At 45.3% G+C, this 12325-nt stretch overlaps 1 long non-coding RNA gene across 1 annotated transcript; it reads left to right on the top strand.

The window, feature by feature from the left end:
- Positions 1–5953: 5953 nt before the first annotated feature.
- Positions 5954–12017, top strand: LOC308582180. The gene is made up of 3 exons (XR_014005539.1): positions 5954–5989; positions 6900–7008; positions 10748–12017. It is a non-coding gene; the product is annotated as an uncharacterized lncRNA (long non-coding RNA).
- The last annotated feature ends 308 nt before the right edge of the window (positions 12018–12325 follow it).

Here is a 12325-nt window from a genome sequence, read left to right as displayed (position 1 = left end):
GAAATTGAAATGGAGCGTTTGTAAATAGTTCGAGAACTTGATTTCGGCACTTGCCCCATTTCACCTTCGCTTCTCTGTCCTGTAGAAGTTGGGATTTATTTGGGGCTTTCTTGCTTCATCGGCAATGGTGGACGTCTTTGGCCCTGGGGCTGCTCTTTGTGCAGGGCTCTCAGTACGAGAGGGAGCTGGGCATCACCTGGTCTCCTAATCCAGCACAAGTAGGCATGGGAGGCAAAAACGCAGGAAGGGCCCAGGTGGGGCGAGAACTCGTGGCATTCCAGTTGGCCATCAATATTTCAGAGCACTGCCTGAATCACACTGGTAGAGAGGGGCACACAGTTAAGGAGCAGCAAGGCAGGAGAAGGGGCAAATGTTCTCGTTGCGTCTGCCTCTCAATTCTCAGTGCGCCAGTATGCAAGACCGCTGGTCTCTGGTGGATCCCATGTTAAAATTTGACTTGAAAGACAACTCTCTATTTTCCCTCCCAACCTATAGTGGGCACAGTGAGGTTCCTTGAATTTTTTCTGAATGGTGATAAAGTGGGCCTAAGCTTATTGTCTCCTCTTGTTGTATTTATGTTTTTTTATACAGTATATATAATGTCTTCATTTGAAGTGGCAAGATTTGGCATGAAACACCTTTTGCCACTTAGAATCTGGCATTCTCTCTCTTTATTTTCTTTTTTCGGGGAGAAGAGCAATTTCATCCCTCCCCTCCCCCCCCCAAAAAAATAGGGTGGAAGGAGGAACATATCAAGAATGTATTTATTACCTGTTCTGATTGCAAATGCGGGCGGTAGTGTTGTGTTTTCTTTCTTTTAAATGCTTATACGTGACATTTTTGGATTCAGAAATGTAAGATTGGCCTACTCATTTTGTTTTTTCGTTAGAATACGTTGACCGCCAGATCGCCCAAGCTGGTGAAACCCCAAGCGAATTAAGGATCAGCATACTATCCGTTTTGCATTTGCAGGCCCCGATCTCTGAGATTCCCCAAAACTTCCCCACAAGCCAGCTGTCCTGCCATAGAGATGACAGGCAATTGTGGGTGGGGGGTGTCCCATGCATTGATTTAGCGCAGAGGGAGCTTCATGAATGTAGCAATGGGTGTCCATCCTGCTGCTGCATAGCTTTGATTTTGAATTGGGGCCAAAATTGTGCATTTAACTACCTTTGCTACACACAGGTGCCCCCAACAGCTTTCCTTCCATGCAACAGAAGTGAGTCACAATATTGGATTTGACTTGCCTGTTCTTTACGATCTGTTGCCTCCTAAGCTAGAGCAACATGGCTTTTGAGAATTCAGCAGCCTGATAGGATCAGTTGATCTCCCAGAACAATTTCCTGGCCTGGGATATTTTTATTTTAAGAATAATGTTAGAAGGCACCAAGCCAGAAACCAGAAGGTGTGTGTGTGTGTGTGTGTGTGTGTGTGTGTGTGTGTGTGTTCCCCCAGCATTTCTCTCCTAAGCAAAGGCTTTTGCACATCACCTCTAGCAATCATATAAACCCACCAGAGTCCCTGTTTCGTTATAAAGGGGTGTGCGTCTGTGCGTCTGTATATACTTATATCTATATATAATTTCCTTTTTGCGTGTGTGTTCCAACTTGGTCATTCATTTGAAAAGAAGAAGAAGAGAAACAATGCCCACATAACAAACAACAACACTTGAAGGACTTTCATTTTGCACTACAGCACAGCTTCCCTTGCGCCAGATGCGTTTGCCAAGTGCATTTGGAGGAACCCTTCCGTCTCGTTCTCTCAGGCCTTCTCTGGTATTTCTAGTATATCGCGGAAGTACCCAATCCTGTAGCCCTCGGTTCTGCCTTTTTTCGGTTGACATTTTATTTTTTTTAAGCTTTTTTATATATAAATATATATATATGAATATATTACTTTGTCAATTTTTTTGGCTGTACAAAAGTCTTAAGATTTAAAAAAAAATATTATTTGTATTATATGATGGTGGTATGTTAATGTTCCAAGATTATTAATGAAGAAGATTTATTTTTGTTACTGGTCTGTTTCATAATTCTTTTTTAAATTGGTATATTGTAAGATATCTATGCAAAAAAAAAAAAAGTTATGTGACGCATTTTTATTTAAGAATGTAATATGTGTAATAAAAAGTAGAATGTGTTTGGCCTGAAAATGGCTCAAGGTGTGCTGGAAATCTCCATTGGGGACATAAAAAAAACAGATGGAAATAGAAATATAGGATGTGGGGGCTGTGTCACACTAGAGTGATGCTGCTGTACAGTTTTCTGGGTAGCATCTTGGCGGTAGGTTTGAACTAGCAGAAACTCTTATACACAGGATTAAGCATTTGAATTTCACCATTTCATTACCATTTAATGGCAGCTCGCCGAGCCCCAAATGCCTATTAGTACAGGTGATCCCCCAAATCTCACCTGCAGCTCTCATGGGAGTACAGTGGTACCTCGGGTTACATACGCTTCAGGTTACATACACTTCAGGTTACAGACTCTGCTAACCCAGAAATAGTGCTTCAGGTTAAGAACTTTGCTGCAGGATAAGAACAGAAATTGTGCTCCGGCGGCGTGGCGGCAGCAGGAGACCCCATTAGCTAAAGTGGTGCTTCAGGTTAAGAACCATTTCAGGTTAAGAACGGGCCTCCGGAACAAATTAAGTACTTAACCTGAGGTACCACTGTATGGGGAACGGGAGATGCTTGGGATGCAAAGAGCTGACCAATGGAAGCCAGGCCCCCTGCTATGAACTTTCTGCTAGTGTGAAGCCCAACTGAATGGAAACTTTCTACATGCATGGTGGCCAATCCAGAAATTCTCTCTAGTGTGAGGGCCTGTCCACACATAGTATTTACACGCAGGGTTTCGTGTGGAGTTTTCATTAAAAGCCACCCAACTCAGATTAATAAAGAAATGAGTTGGAAACGAACCCGTGAAGGAACATGTGACACGGACCCAGGAGTATATGAATTTGGCCGTCCCTAATTCAGCCGTCCTTGGGCAGCTCAGTAGTCCCACTTTGCTTCCCCAAGAATTTTTGGGTGGCTTGTTTGAGGAAGAACACCCCACTTTGCTTCAGATTTCACTCTTAATTAAAATACCATGCCAATCTAGGAATGTACAATACCTGCCCTAACAATTTTTCAGTCACCTTATCCAAACCCTTTTGTCTTACCTCAAAAATTGTCAGATGTTTTGCCCAAGCAGCAACCCTCCTCACATTTGCTTCGGAGGCTGATTCAGAATTTCAGAGGCAGCCCTCCTTATTCATTTTTAAATAAAACTCCTTGAGGGTTTTATTAGAGGGCCGGATCCCTGCCACCCTTTTATTCCTTAGTACAAGAAAAAGGTCTGTATAGTTAAAGCCATGGTTTTCCCAGTAGTGATGTATGGAAGTGAGAGCTGGACCATTAAGAAGGCTGATCGCCAAAGAATTGATGCTTTTGAATTATGGTGCTGGAGGAGACTCTTGAGAGTCCCATGGACTGCAAGAAGATCAAACCTATCCATTCTGAAGGAAATCAGCCCTGAGTGCTCACTGGAAGGACAGATCCTGAAGCTGAGGCTCCAATACTTTGGCCACCTCACGAGAAGAGAAGACTCCCTGGAAAAGACCCTGATGTTGGGAAAGATGGAGGGCAGAAGGAGAAGGGGACGGAAGAGGATGAGATGGTTGGACAGTGTTCTCGAAGCTACGAACATGAGTTTGACCAAACTGCGGGAGGCAGTGGAAGACAGGAGTGCTTGGCGTGCTCTGGTCCATGGGGTCACGAAGAATCAGACACGACTAAACAACAACAACAAGAAAAAGTTGCAGTGTTTCGAAAGGTGGGCAGTTGCTGCCCTATATTCTGGGATGTGTCTGTTCAGACCACAAGTGGAAGCTTCTGGAAGATTAAAAGCACTGACTTGCTCCTCCTTTCCTAAAAGTAGAGCCAGCCCTTTTTGTGGCGGTCTCTACTATGCCTCAGAAAGCAAATTTTCAGTGCAGCATATTATCTTACTTGCATATTTATTTATTGCTGCATTTTTTCACTGCAAAGGAGAGGGAAAGTTTGTGAGATATTCTGCCTCAAGAGACACAATAGCATGACCAGGCTTTGATATTATGAATCTATTTGCTGCTCTGCCTCAGGGAGCAAAATGGTGGCATGATAGCAGCTACCAGGCAAGAGACCACACCTAGCCTCTTTATCCTTAGGGTAAAAGCTTTAGCTCAGTGGTAGAGCACTTGCTTTGGGTGCAGAAGGTCCCTGGTTCAGTGACTGCTAGATGCCAGGATGACCGTGGTCCTAACTGCCATTTATGTACATGTCCCATAACATAAGCTGTATTTACACAGCCTCTGGCTAGGTCCCAGGACGCAGGTGGTGCTGTGGGTTAGACCACAGAGCCTAGGACTTGCTGATCAGAAGGTTGGTGGTTCGAATCCCCACGACGGGGTGAGCTCCCGTTGCTCGGTCCCTGGCTCCTGCCAACCTAGCAGTTCAAAAGCATGTCAAGGTGCAAGTAGATAAATAGGTACCACTCTGGTGGGAAGGTAAACGGCGTTTCCATGCGCTGCTCTGGTTCGCCAGAAGCGGCTTTGTCATGCTGGGCACATGACCCGGAAGCTGTACGCCGGCTCCCTCAGCCAATAAAGCGAGATGAGCGCCACAACCCCAGAGTTGGCCACGACTGGACCTAATGGTCAGGGGCCCCTTTACCTTTACTAGCTAGGTCCCACTGCTAGTGTTCAAAGCAGGTGTAAGCTACATTGCATATCTATCCTATTTTAGCAATACTTCTCTTTGACGCTTTCCCCCTCAAACTAGCTTTCATCTGATCTGAAAACTTAAGCTGCAATCAAGCAGAGGTGTATACGTTTCAGATAACCTAATCATCATTTATTACTTATACCCCACCCATCTGGCCGGGCCTCCCCAGCCACTCTGGGCAGCTCCCAACAGAATATTAAAAATTCAATTAAAACATCAGACATTAAAAACTTCCCTAAACAGGGCTGCCTTCAGATGTCTTCTAAAAGTCAGATAGTAGTTTATTTCCTTGACATCTGACATCACATGCACAGGTGACCAGGGCTTTTTCCCAATTGAAACTCAGTTCCAGCACCTCTCAGGTGGCTGCCATTGCCATCATAAGGTAAGGTTAAAAAAAAGAAGAAGTAAAGGACCCCTGGACAGTTAAGTCCAGTCAAAGGCGACTATGGGGTGCGGCGCCCATCTCGCTTAGAACAAGGAAAGCATTCATGGCGAGTTTGGGCACCTCTTTTTCTTGAAAAATGGCACTGCAGATGACACTGAACAGGAATTTAATGTGAGGAAACAAGCCCACTGGGTGAAGATATTCCCATTCCCTCTCTGGTGCGTACAGAAACATTTTAAAAGGCGATTTAAAACTCAGCAGCCGGGGGGGAGGGGGAGGTTCTGTGAGAAATGACCTCGCTCCCTTGTAAGCTGCCCATGCACACCCTAAAAATAGGCAGCAGCCACAGGGAGAAAAACAGGTCATTGGTACGGAAAAGATGGTGGCCCCAGGGCAGCTGATTAGAGGGAAAAGCTCACTCATTCTATTAGTTTGGCTAACACCGATTTAAACCTCAAAAAAGGTCAAGTGCAATATACCACATATGGAGAAAGCAATATACAGTTCCCACAATTCTTTGGGGTAAGTCATGTCCTTTAATGGCATGGTGTGGAAGTATTTTTGCTGAGTTTTCCACTGCACTTTTAAAAGTTGGGACGAGCCTGGAAAAGGGAGGCTGAGATTGCAAATAGGGGTGGTTGAGGTCACCAGGTGATGAGGAGAACAAAACCACACCTTTTAGCAGTCTGTGCAAAACCCAAGCGTTCTCCCCCGCCCCATTTAACAGGTAGTCTAACTGGAAAGAAAATGACAGTTTAGTTCAAGAACTCCTAGGATGCGATAAGACTATTCTTATCTCTTCTTCTCCTTACCGTCCACCACTATTACGTTCATTTTGCCTTATCATGAAGTGGGTATGCATTTTTCTTTTATTCCTGTTCTTAAAAGAACTGGAGATAATTGAATTTTCAGCAGGGGGCGTAGAAATCTGCGAGGATCGAAATAATCTCACTTGTCATTTTCTCAGCAAAGCTAAGTGTTGCTTCTCCTGGGTGGAGATGTTGACAACTTCTACACTCCGTGTTATGAAGGAGGTTGGGGTTTTTCTCGCTGTCTCTCCCTTTCCACAGCAGAAGCCTAATTTCCTGCAATTCTTGGAGAGCCCAGGCAGGAAGAGAGGTCAGGAAACTCACTAACCACACAGCTCAGGCAGTGATTAAGAGTGGACACATTTCCTTCCTTTTCCTCCACTACCATTGGAAAGATTTTTGTGTTCCCATGTTTGGGAATTTCTGCATTCCTCCCTTACACATAACACACAATTAATTATGTGAAAGATTTTTTTGTTTTGTTTTTCAGCACCTCCCACACACAACGAATGTTTCACATCAAATCCTCTTCCCGTGCAGTTTTTTGTTCCTTTTGCTGCTGTTTGGTCTCTCAAAACAGGATATGGCTGAGTGAAGAGGATCTGACAGTTTCATGGCACTTGTTTCGCTTCACAGGCCGAGGTCTCTGCTTCCACCCCGGCCATTCCTAGCGTTTAAAACACCTCTGCTTAGCGGGCGTGAGTGGCACAGAGGACGGGCCTGCCTCAAATAAACTGCGCCTTGGCATCTTGGCATGTTCAGCTTCCAGAAGTCCTCTCCCGCCCTGCTTTCCTGCACACTCAGTGTCAGTGGCCTGCCCCCTAGCTTGAGGGCAAGTCTTCTCCAATTCAGAACGTGGTGGTGTGGCGACACCAAAGTGGAAATCACTGTTCACGACGGGCTCCCACAGCCTCCAGATGCGAGATTGCAGCATGTTTTCTGTTTCTCATTACAGTGCAGTGAGCTTGGACACTTTCCCCTAACCAACTGGAAATCCCCAAAGGGCTGGAGAGCACTTTAAAAGCTGAAGCAAAGCTCCACAGGAAATGGACTCCATGTGTTAGGTCAGTCCTTTCACAGAGTATGGAAAGAGGGCAAGTTTCTCTTCCCATGTTCTCCTTCAGTGACCTCAATCTGCGTCCTCCATTCTTTGTGGTCTCCCTCAGCTGCACAGCTTTCTCTCTCTCTTTTGCTGAGTCCCCATTTCCTTTTTCTCAGAAGACTGGTTGCTAAACAGTTATTGAAAGCGTCCGCTCTCCAGTTATTTTCAACTGCAACAGCTATTAACCCCTGGTGTGCCACCCTCTCACACAACCTAACACCCTGGCACGCCCTTAGGCTGTTTCCGACCTCTGAAGGAGTCATTACTCAGAGACGACCCATTAAAATGAATGGCTATGTGAAATAATTGGGGTCAATTCATGTCAGCGTGTCTGTGCTGGGCTCAACTTGGGGCTCGCACACACTTTGCTTGTCCCACACCTAGAAAACACGGGTCCAAGAGGTTTGCTGCTTGTCCTGGGCTTTCCTAGGCGTGGGTCCAAGCGATTTTTGCTTTCCTCAGTGAAACGCGCTGTTTGTCGGTGAATTGGAACAAACAGCGATCGGTGGGAAACATGATTGCTGTCTGGCCCAAATCAGCGGTAAAATCGTGTTTCCTTGGACGGGTCAACCAAGGTGTGGACAAGCCCTTTCTTGGGCCTTTGCAAGGTGGAGAGAGCCCGGCTACCCATGAGGTGGGAGAGAGCCATGGCTGGTTCTTGTAATCCTCCTTTGATGCCCTCCCACCTTTATTTCAAACATCGGCAGCCATTTCCTAATTTGATGGGAGGATAATTTGATTGGGGAACAGGTGTTGTGAGGAGGGAAGTGTTTCTAACCATTCTTCCGTACCTAATGGCAAGTGTAAATAACCCTTCTCTCTCACACACACACCCAATCCAGCCTCACCGCTGCCAGCTGCTTGTCTGCTTGGTCATTTGCCTTCCATCTCCACCTGGTGGCTGTTTTGTATAGGACCAGAAACAAATGGCCAAATGATTAGAGCAGGGACGCGGGTGGCGCTGTGGGTTAAACCACAGAGCCTAGGGCTTGCCGATCGGAAGGTCGGCGGTTCGAATCCCCACGACGGGATGAGCTCCCGTTGTTCGGTCCCTGCTCCTGCCAACCTAGCAGTTCGAAAGCACACCAAAAATGCAAATAGATAAATAGGTACTGCTCTGGCGGTAAGGTAAACGGCGTTTCCGTGCGCTGCTCTGGTTCGCCAGAAGCGGCTTAGTCATGCTGGCCACATGACCTGGAAGCTGTATGCCGGCTCCTTTGGCCAGAAAAGCGAGATGAGCGCCACAATCCCAGAGTCGGTCACAACTGGATCTAATGGTCAGGGCTCCCTTTAATAATAATAATAATAATAATAATAATAATAATAATAATAATAATAATATATCTTTATTGTCATTGCCCCCTTCGGGGACAACGAAATTACTTGACTGCTCCATAAAAACACTAATTAAACAATACAGTATAATACAGCAAGGGAGATTAGATGACTTTCAAAGTCCGGGCTTTACCTAGGCAACCTAAGGCCCGGGGGCCGGATGCAGCCCAATCGCTTTCTCAATCTGGCCCGTGGACAGTCTGGGAATCAGCGTGTTTTTACATGAGTAGAATGTGTGCTTTTATTTAAAATGCATCTCTGGGTTATTTGTGGGGCATAGGAATTCGTTCATTATTTTTTTCCAAAATATAGTCCGGCCCCCCACATGGTCTGAGGGATGGTGGACTGGCCCACGGCTGAAAAAGGTTGCTGACCCCTGGGCTAGAGTATCTTTGGCCACACGGCAAATGCCTCGTTCCTCACTGCAGATGCAGCAGCAAGGCGATACCAGGTTCCACCAGGGGCTGGGCAATAAAGTGGGCAGTAGTGCTGGAAATGGACTGCAAGGAGCTCCCACTATCAGTGGTGATGCTGCTGCAATTTCCAGCACTGCTGCTAGTCTGCTAGATATTATTATTATTAATATAATGGGGTTTTTTTTTCCTTCAGACCACATACTCCTAGGTAAACCAGCCCTGTGACAGATTCAGACTATAAGCTATTTTTTAATGTTGTGAACTGCCTTGAGATCTACAAGATGAAGGGTGATGTAAAAAATTGTTTGTTTATTTGTTTATATTAACTAATAATAATTAATAATAACTAAGATTCGAATCCCCGCGACGGGGTGAGCTCCTGTTGCTCGGTCCCTGCTCCTGCCAACCTAGCAGTTCGAAAGCACATCAAAGTGCAAGTAGATTAATAGATACTGCTCTGGCGGGAAGTTAACCGGCATTTCCATGCGCTGCTCTGGTTCGCCAGAAGTGGCTTAGTCATGCTGGCCACATGACCTGGAAGCTGTACGCCGGCTCCCTCAGCCAGTAAAGCGAGATGAGCGCTACAACCCCAGAGGCGGTCACGACTGGACCTAATGGTCAGGGGTCCCTTTACCTTTACCTTATTGGTGGGCAAAGGTGTCAGTTTTGCATCTCCGGGTTTTCTATTTCCCCACCCTTAAATTCAGTTCTCCACATATGCATTAATTAAAAGATCTTCATTAAAACTGATCAGCATCTTCGAACAAATGTTTCCCCAACAAACCTATTTTTGTATGTCGCTTTTGGCTAATATACACGTTTTTACAAGCGGTTTTCCCTACTATGATGCATGTTAATGACACACACACCCACTAATACAAGCATTATTATGCACACTTTACCTTATTATATGCTTTTATGTATCCATTACTTGGCTAGAAAACCGCACTGCAAAGTTCAGAGAAATACAGATTTTTAGGAGTGACCATGCAGCCTGCAGCCCATGGCATTCACGGCCCAGCAACAAGCAGAGGAGAACAGGTGCCGTGCCATGTTTCAGCTGACGCATGCATGCGCCACAAGAGGCATCATCTCAGAAAGGGTCTTCCTTTCTCTTTGAGAGAAAAGAAGAATGCCTGTTTTAAGATGGTGCCTGCAATTTGTCATTTTTTTTGGCACAGTCTCAAGCAGAATTTAAATCTTCTGGCCTATTACCGTATTTTTCGCTCCATAAGATGCACCTGACCATAAGACGCACCTAGTTTTTAGAGGGTGGATGCAAGGAAAAAAAAATTCTTTAAAGGGAGTGCTGAGCAGAGTCTGTATGCATCCCAAGCTCTGCTCAGTGCTCCCTTTCACGAGCTGCGTGGAGTGTGTGTGCGGCGCTTGCAGGCTTTTCCCCGAGGAGGGAGAAGGGACTGACGGGCCGTGTCAGTCCCTTCTCTCTCCTCGGGGAAAAGCCAACAAGAGCCGCACACACGCTCTACGCAGCTCTTTAAAGGGAGCGCTGAGCAGAGCCTCCCGCCTGCATTTGCTCCATAAGACGCACACACATTTCCCCTTACTTTTTAGGAGGGGACAGTGGCGTAGCGTGGGGGGTGCAGGGGGGGCCGGCCGCACCGGGTGCAACATCTGAGGGTTAGGGTTAGGGGGCGCAAATCCACAGGTTAGGGGGCGCAAATTACTTGCCTTGCCCCGGGTGCTGACAACCCACGCTACGCCACTGGGAGGGGAAAAATGCGTCTTATGGAGCGAAAACTACGGTAGCTGAGAGAAGCTCTTTTTAAGTCCCTCGAACTTATTTTAATCTGTGGATCTAACCGATTGTTCAGCCCTAGCAAATTTGGACTGAGTTGGTGTGATTTATTCCGTTTCTTCCGCTAAGCCTGGAGTGAGGCACAGAATTATGCACATGCTAATGGCAGGCTCTGTGTTAACTCTTATTGATAGCTCTGCCAATGGTGCCCATGAGGAAGATTTGGGGGAAGGAACTATGAAGCGTGAGAAAACAGCCGTCTTGTGAGACCTGTAGACATCCTTCCACTACCAAGCTGGAGCTCGTGGGTATGGCAGCATAGCATAACGCCTGAGCTGTGGACCAGATGATTTCTATTTACAGGGAGTGCATAAGGTGTCCTAAATGAAGCGAGAGACTTTTGCACCTACCTAAAACACCTGGGGGGCACCAGGTTGGGGAGTGCTGATCTACTATGACTCGCAGCAGCTCACAAGGACTTCTGAAATGGGTTCCCCCATCCCTACCTTGAGATGCTGGGGATTGCATTTTTGTGAAATTTCGTGTATTTATTTTAACAAATATACCATGTTTTTCCATGTATAAGACTAGGTCCCCCCCCAAAAAAGAATAATGTCAAAAATTGGGGGGCATCTTATACACAAATATATCTCTCCCCATTTTCTTAAATCTGAGTCCCCAAAAATAGGGGGCGTCTTCTTATACATGGGGGCGTCTTACAGACAGAAAAATACGGTGGGTGGGTGGGTGTGTATAACAATATAATTTGAGTTCTATACAGAAGCTGCAAATGCAGTTTACATTATTAAGTTCCTTTCAAAGTTTCTATGTCCACAGTTCACTAAAACCAGATTTCCCCCCTGTGGTATTTATTAGGTATTGGCAAATGACTATGTTTGGCGTCAATTTGACAATTTTAGCAATCTCTGTGCTTGTTAAAAAGCCATTCACTCATTTTTGGAGACTATTGTTTATGTCCCCGAGTAATGGTTGCAAACCATTTTTAGGGAACTGATAAATTCATTATTGTAATTGACAGTTTCAATCAACAAAATTAAATTAATTAATACCTAATTCAAGCCCAGGTCACATCTCATTATTTCAGATACTATGGTTAAAACTATGAACAATCTGACTGTACTTCTACAGTTTTGCCTAGGAAGCATTACTTTCCCAACATTTAAAGTGTATTTCTGAAAGCATAAAATCTCATGAGAGTCAAATATACTGTGCTTCACGCACCAGCAGTGACCTATTGGATCCCAATTCTGTTCCTCAATTGTTATTAAGTTGTCTTCGTCCAATTTAGAGACCTTGAGCTATCATTGAAATATAGATTGACCGAAGAACACAATACAAACACATTTTTAACAAACCGTAACAAAGTGATCAATGCCATCTTGAAACTTATATCTAAAAGAGGTCTATCGTGTGCAAGAAAGAAATTATTCCACAGTTCAGCAAGTCTTACCTTTCCAGAGTGATTGATGTTGAGGAAGTGAGTGCTTATCTTGTCGATTCCGATTCCCAAAAGCAATAAAAGAAGATTCCTAGCAGAATAAAAAGAGTTCTGTTTAACCAATGTCTTCATCAAATAAATTCCATCTGTGAGTTTCTCCATCACTGCCAAGGTCCACGTCCTTTTTGATTGGGGGAAGGTGGCAGGAGAGGCCATTGTGCAATGCCCTGAGTACATCCATCGAGTGCCAAGCAACATCTCTTCTTATATTCATGGCATTGAGGAAGGGGGAAATAGGCAGAGAGAAGGGCAT

Source organism: Podarcis bocagei (assembly GCF_964188305.1).
Source record: "Podarcis bocagei genome assembly, chromosome: 1".
Taxonomy (NCBI): Eukaryota; Metazoa; Chordata; class Lepidosauria; order Squamata; family Lacertidae; genus Podarcis; species Podarcis bocagei.
This window is presented reverse-complemented; position numbering and strand designations above follow the sequence as displayed.